Below are 6,000 nucleotides of genomic sequence, written 5' to 3'. Positions count from 1 at the left end.
TGTTGCTATTTCTGCACAAAAAAATAAGTTGGTAAATGTAAATGATAGCATATAAATTCTATTCTTTCCTGTAGTAAAATGGACATTTTTGTTTGTTTTTTTCCTGGTTACTACTGGAATTATACACATTTAGTAAATATAGCAACATTTATTGAAGGGATTCATAGAAACTGGTTAGCTGGACTGGAGTTCTGAAGGTGGGAAAGGCAGTGGTTGTTCATTGAAGAAAGTGTGGGGATGTTGCAGTTGAGATGGTTTTCTGAATATTAATGTCAGTATACACTTGGTAAGACAGCAATGGAATGAATAATGGTAAATGTGTTTGCTTGGAAATGCATGTGTGTGTGTGCATGCGCACATGCATACACATACACGTTTATATAGTAAATTCTTGACTTAATAACTTCGAAAATATGGGACAAAATGTGTTTAGGTCATCCGATTCATATATAATGGAAAAAGTCCATTGATATTTTACTGGATGACTGTTACAGGCCATCCCTGCTAAAACAAGTACATACTGAAGGTGATGCTTTTGAGAAAGTAATATGTTAAATGTTTAGCGAGACTATACAAGAGATGTACAGAAAACTACTGACTCTGGCTTTGGCTCCCAGTCATATTATGAGATCACAGATTTCTATATCTAACTCTTCAGTGTATATCTATCTGAATTGTCGATGTAAATATTTTGTGTGAATTATGTATGAGGAGTTGACAATGTTGTGTTCAATGGAAGAGAAAGTAATTAGTCTGTTATGCCTTGGCTGAACCGAAGCAAGAGTTAGTAGGGAAATAGGATGCCTCCATGTGTGTCAAATTTAACTCCTATGTTGATAATATAGCAGGGGCAGTTGCTGGCAGGAGGCTTGACTCTACATCTCATTACTTATCTTGAACAAACGAGGGAGAGAGAAGGAGTAAGATGACAGAGCTGCAGAGTACTTATGTAAAGAAACCATCTGGTTATTGTTGATTCATGTTCATACAAACACCTTACATTGTGTAGAAGTTGTCTCAACTGTGGTACAGTAGAATAAATAAAGATCAACACTTTCATTCTCATGTAATTTTTAGAAGGAATGATGCTCTAACAAATTATTATTATTATTATTACAAATTATTATTATTACAAATTATTATTATTACAAGTTGTAATTATTACAAGTTGTTATTATTACAAGTTATTATCATCATAAAAAAGAAGTGCTAAACCCACAAGGGTCATGAATAGCTATAGATAGAGTGAAGGCATATGAAAGGAATAAATTTCTAGTTAAGTTATTGGTGTTTGACTAGAGAATTATGTCAATTTTTATACTGTGGGTGTATGTAACATGTTTATATGTTATGTAGTGTGTTTATTATATAATTTTGAAAGAAATATCATAGATGGATTAATGGAAATGTCTATATTAACATAATATATGACATATAATGTGCCCAAGAGATTACATGGCATCAAGAGTAGAGAGACCCTTAATGATTTTAATGTGTACCTGCACGCTAGCGCAGTGTGTCAATATATTTAGGTACAGGTACAGGTCCTCCATCACAAATCCGGCATCATTGGGACCTGTAGTGTGCCGGATTACTGAGTTTGCCGAATTACAGAGTGGTTAGGTTAGAATACACTTAATAAAATTAACTAACTTGACTTACACAGTTCATTGAACATCGGCAAAAATCGAACATTTCCACTACTTTGAGCTCAATTTCAAGGTACTTTTCGTCATGAAAGCAATCAAAATCATGTCTATTTCTGTAATATATCTTCCATTCTATCAAATGAGAATACAACCATAAAAACCTTACGAAAATATACTGCAAAGAGGCGGCAAATGGCTGAGAAGTGAACTCCCTTATTTATCGTCCGTCTTTTTTATTTTTGTTTTACTTTAAGAAGCATCTTTCCATCATACATTGCCCAAGTTTCAATGAGATAGCCCAACAAACAACCGAGAAAAAAAAAATATTTACCAAAAATCATATATGGCAAGCCCAAGCCAGGTACTGGAAATAAGTCACTTTGTCTGACTTTTCTGGGTTATCCTAGGCTCTCTATACATACACTGCTTTGTATGATAATCTATGTAACTGTATTTGTGTATACCTGAATAAACTTATTTACTTCTAGTCTGTCAACTGAGTACAAGAAACCGCACATTCACTTATTTCAACTACCCAATAAAGTGGTCAGAAATTGGCAATTTGGCCGATTTCACACAAATTTCAACAGATGCCAATTTCAAAATAGGGTCCAGAATAAACAGTGCAGACATTCCTGGCACTAAAATAACATTTTCTCTGTTGTAGATGAATGGTTCCATGAACCGACACGTTGTTAAATTAGACACACGTGCAACTCTTGGGTATCTTTATTGAGGAAATGTTTCGCCACACAGTGGCTTCGTCAGTCCATACAAAGGATAAACTTGAAGAACAGGAGGAGAATGAGGTAATCAGTCCCTCAACCTTGAGTCGATGTGGTCAGTCCATCAATCTTGAATAGAATACGGCATATGAGCGGAGAAACGGCTTATAAACCGTTTGGTTAATACTTTGGAATTCTTCGCTTGCCTCACCCTTGGGCATGACCTACTTCCACATTGGACAAATGTGACACCACCTACCACTGCTGCACCTCTCCTGCCAAACAGTTTATAAGCTGCTTCTCCGCTCATAAGCCGTATTCTATTCAAGATTGATGGACTGACCACATCGACTCAAGGTTGAGGGACTGATTACCTCATTCTCCTCCTGTTCTTCAAGTTTATCCTTTGTATGGACTGATGAAGCCACTGTGTGGCAAAACGTTTCCTCATTTTCTCTGTTCATTAGTCACGTCTCCAGGGCCCTCTTATATTACTCTTGCTTACCATTTGGAATTTTTATTCACAAAAAAATAGAAGATTTACTGTTATGCAGACTTCTGCATTATTGTAATAATTGTATAAATAATGTCAATCCATTCTTGACTCCGTACTGGAATTTAGACTGGCAGGCGAACAGGTATTGGACGGTGACGTCATTTGTTTACTCTTGAGCTTTGCTAAAGAATAGAACATGTTTGCTACTGTGAGCGCAATTTCAAGGTACTTTTCGTCATGAAAGCAATCAAAATCATATCAATTTCTGTAATATATCTTTCATTCTATCAAATGAGACCGAAAAATTGAGAATATAACCATAACAACCATACAAAAATATACCGCTAAGCGGCCGCTAATGGCTGAGAAGTGAACTCCGCTATTTATGGTGTGATTTCTTTCATATTTGGTGTACGTGAAGAAGTATCTTTCCATCTTACATTGCCCAAGTTTGAATAAGATAACCCAACAAACAACTGAGAAAATAATAATTATATAATAATAATAATAATAATATCTTTATTTACTACACGTACATGTACGAGGTATACAGGCCTAGCTGACATCAGTGACATACTACTGTATAGAAAGGCACTTGTTATGCTGAGTATTTCAAGAAAATTAGGTCAGTGTCCCAGGATAACACCCACACTAGTCGGCTAACACCAAGGTATCCATTTATTGATGGTTAAACATAGACAACAGGTGTAAAGAAACACGCCTAATGTTTCTACCCTGGCTGGGAATCAAATATTTACCAAAAATCATATATGGCTAACCCAAGCCAGGTACTAAAAATAAGCCACGTTGACTTTTTTGGGGTTATCCTAGGTTCTCTACACATATGCTGCTATGTGTCATAATCACTAGAGAGAAAATAACTTTTTTGTTTCATGCTTTTGGTGGAGTACGAGTGCATATCATAATTAGCCCTGTGCTATACTCCGTTTTCTCTAATATAAGCCACCAAGACAAGGATAGGAGAATGGTATTTGTTTACCATATCCTCTTCATAACTCTGTCGAACTGCTCGGTGTTATGCCAAATATTATTCATTCTGGAGTATTTAACATGTTTTATGTTATTTATATTGTTTCTTATGTCATATTAGATCAATTGTGATAGGCAAATAAGCTGTAGTGTTGATATTAGCGTAATAATAAGCATATTCTCCTGCTTCATGAGACTGAGCTCATGGCATCCGACAGTGGCTTCAAAGCCACCTTATCTTTAATGGATAATGTACTGTGTAGGTGCTTACATAATGAGAAGCATTTCTTTTATTCATTGGAACCATGGCTAGGGCTAAAAGTAAGCAGGTTAAAACAATAAATGGAGAAAAAGAAATTGGAATGACTTAAGCAGCAAGTAGCACCACCAAGCAGTGCCAGCAGGTTGGTGTGGCAACCCTGGAAATTTGAAATTATGCTACCCAAAATTAGTGCCGAATAACTGAAGGAATCGAATAACTGATTGTCAGATTTGTGATGGCAGACCTGTACACATAAGTATAATTATCAGAGTACAGTGGACCCCCAGTTAACAATATTTTTTCACTCCAGAAGTATGTTCAGGTGCCAGTGCTGACCGAATTTGTTCCCATAAGAAATATTGTTAAGTAGATTAGTCCATTTCAGACCCCCAAACATACACGTACAAACGCACTTACATAAATACACTTACATAATTGGTCGCATTCGGAGGTAATCGTTATGCGGGGGTCCACTGTATATATAAAATACACAATGACTTTAAAACACTTGAAATTTTGGGAAATTTCCAGACTTAAAAGAGAGATGTGCTCATGGAGAATGTAAACAAACCAGGCCGAGGTGCACCGTGTTTGAAAGACCACTCACTGTATAGCAAATTTTGGTCAAAATTTGGAATCGCCTTATTAGCAGAACACTGTAAGGCAAAATGCTGTAAAGCGGGGCCCTACTGTATTTATATTGTTTATGTCACATAAATTGTGATACATAAATAAGCCGTAGAGTTGATATTAGCGCTATATTGAAGTATTTTCTCCTGCCTCCTGAGAGCCAGGAATTCTGCTGGAATGGATTAATGGCATTTCAATGAGGAAAATTGATTTGATATACAGTGTACAAGCAAATTAAGCTACGAGCTCGTCACGGAAAGAATCAAACTCATAACTCAAGGTACCACTCTACTATCAATTTTTAGAAAGCATTAGTTAACCCTTTCACCATTGTAACCCCTAAATTTGAAAGTACTGACAGTGGTGCTATTTTTTTTTTTTTAATGTTCTGAAATGGTAGAGTCTTTTTCTGAAGGTGTTACTAAAAATACTAAATTTGATGAACAGTAGTGAACTTAGGGAGGCACAAAGTGGTGGTCTGGAAACAGTTTAACTTTTCATCTTTGTCTGGGTTTGAATGAAAACTGTCAGATAGCTCATTTCTGCAATATTACAAGTTCCTAGTGATGTTGATTGGAACATGAAAGGCCTAGAGCTATCTTTCAGCTGTCCACATGGTTATTTTGCATTTTGTATCTGTTTGGGATTTTTGTGTACATTTCCAGGCTCTTCTTATATTACACTGCCACACTGCCTTTTCATTTTGAATTTTTATTCACACAAAAAAAATAGAAAATTTACTTTTATGAAGACTACTGCATTATTTTAATAATTGTATAAATAATGTCTTTGCATTCCTGAATGTGTATTACACTTTCCAGTTGGACGTGTATTGGACAAGTGACATCATTTATGTACTCTGGAATGTCGACAAAAAACGAATATTTCCTCTATTGTGAGCTCAATTTGAAGGTATTTTCAGTTCTGAAACCAATCAAAATCATCTCTATTTCTGTAATATATCTTCAGTTCTATCAAATGAGAGCAAGAATACAACCATAAAAACCATATGGAAATACTCCACAAAGTTGCTGTTTTAAACCAAAGCATGGTCACAATTTTTTTTTCATGCACTGCATGCTGCAGGATTTTTTTTTTTTTATATGGTACACACTGCATAGACCCATTCTTTCATATCTAGGCCCGAATTTACTGCTCACAGGTTATCTGAGTGAGCTGAGCTCATGGCATTATCCTATGGATACAGTGGGACCAACACTGAAAGGGTTAACCCCTTAATTGTCCAAA

General features: G+C 35.8%; 1 protein-coding gene across 26 annotated transcripts in view; it reads left to right on the top strand.

The window, feature by feature from the left end:
• Nucleotides 1–6,000, top strand: part of LOC128695675 (protein tramtrack, beta isoform) — a 520,376-nt gene that overhangs the window by 231,889 nt on the left and 282,487 nt on the right. The window contains exon 5 of one of the 26 annotated variants that reach the window (XM_070093332.1): nucleotides 1–3,716. This exon is cut by the window's left edge and continues 968 nt beyond it. The exons of the other annotated variants lie outside the window; for them this stretch is intronic. The gene's annotated coding sequence lies outside the window, so the exon portion shown is untranslated. Of the gene's footprint in view, nucleotides 3,717–6,000 lie in introns of those variants that run through there. 26 annotated transcript variants of the gene reach the window in all.

This window comes from Cherax quadricarinatus, chromosome 42, assembly GCF_038502225.1.
Source record: "Cherax quadricarinatus isolate ZL_2023a chromosome 42, ASM3850222v1, whole genome shotgun sequence".
Taxonomy (NCBI): domain Eukaryota; kingdom Metazoa; phylum Arthropoda; class Malacostraca; order Decapoda; family Parastacidae; genus Cherax; species Cherax quadricarinatus.
Note: the sequence above shows the minus strand (reverse complement) of the source record. Positions and strands in the feature narration are given on the sequence as shown.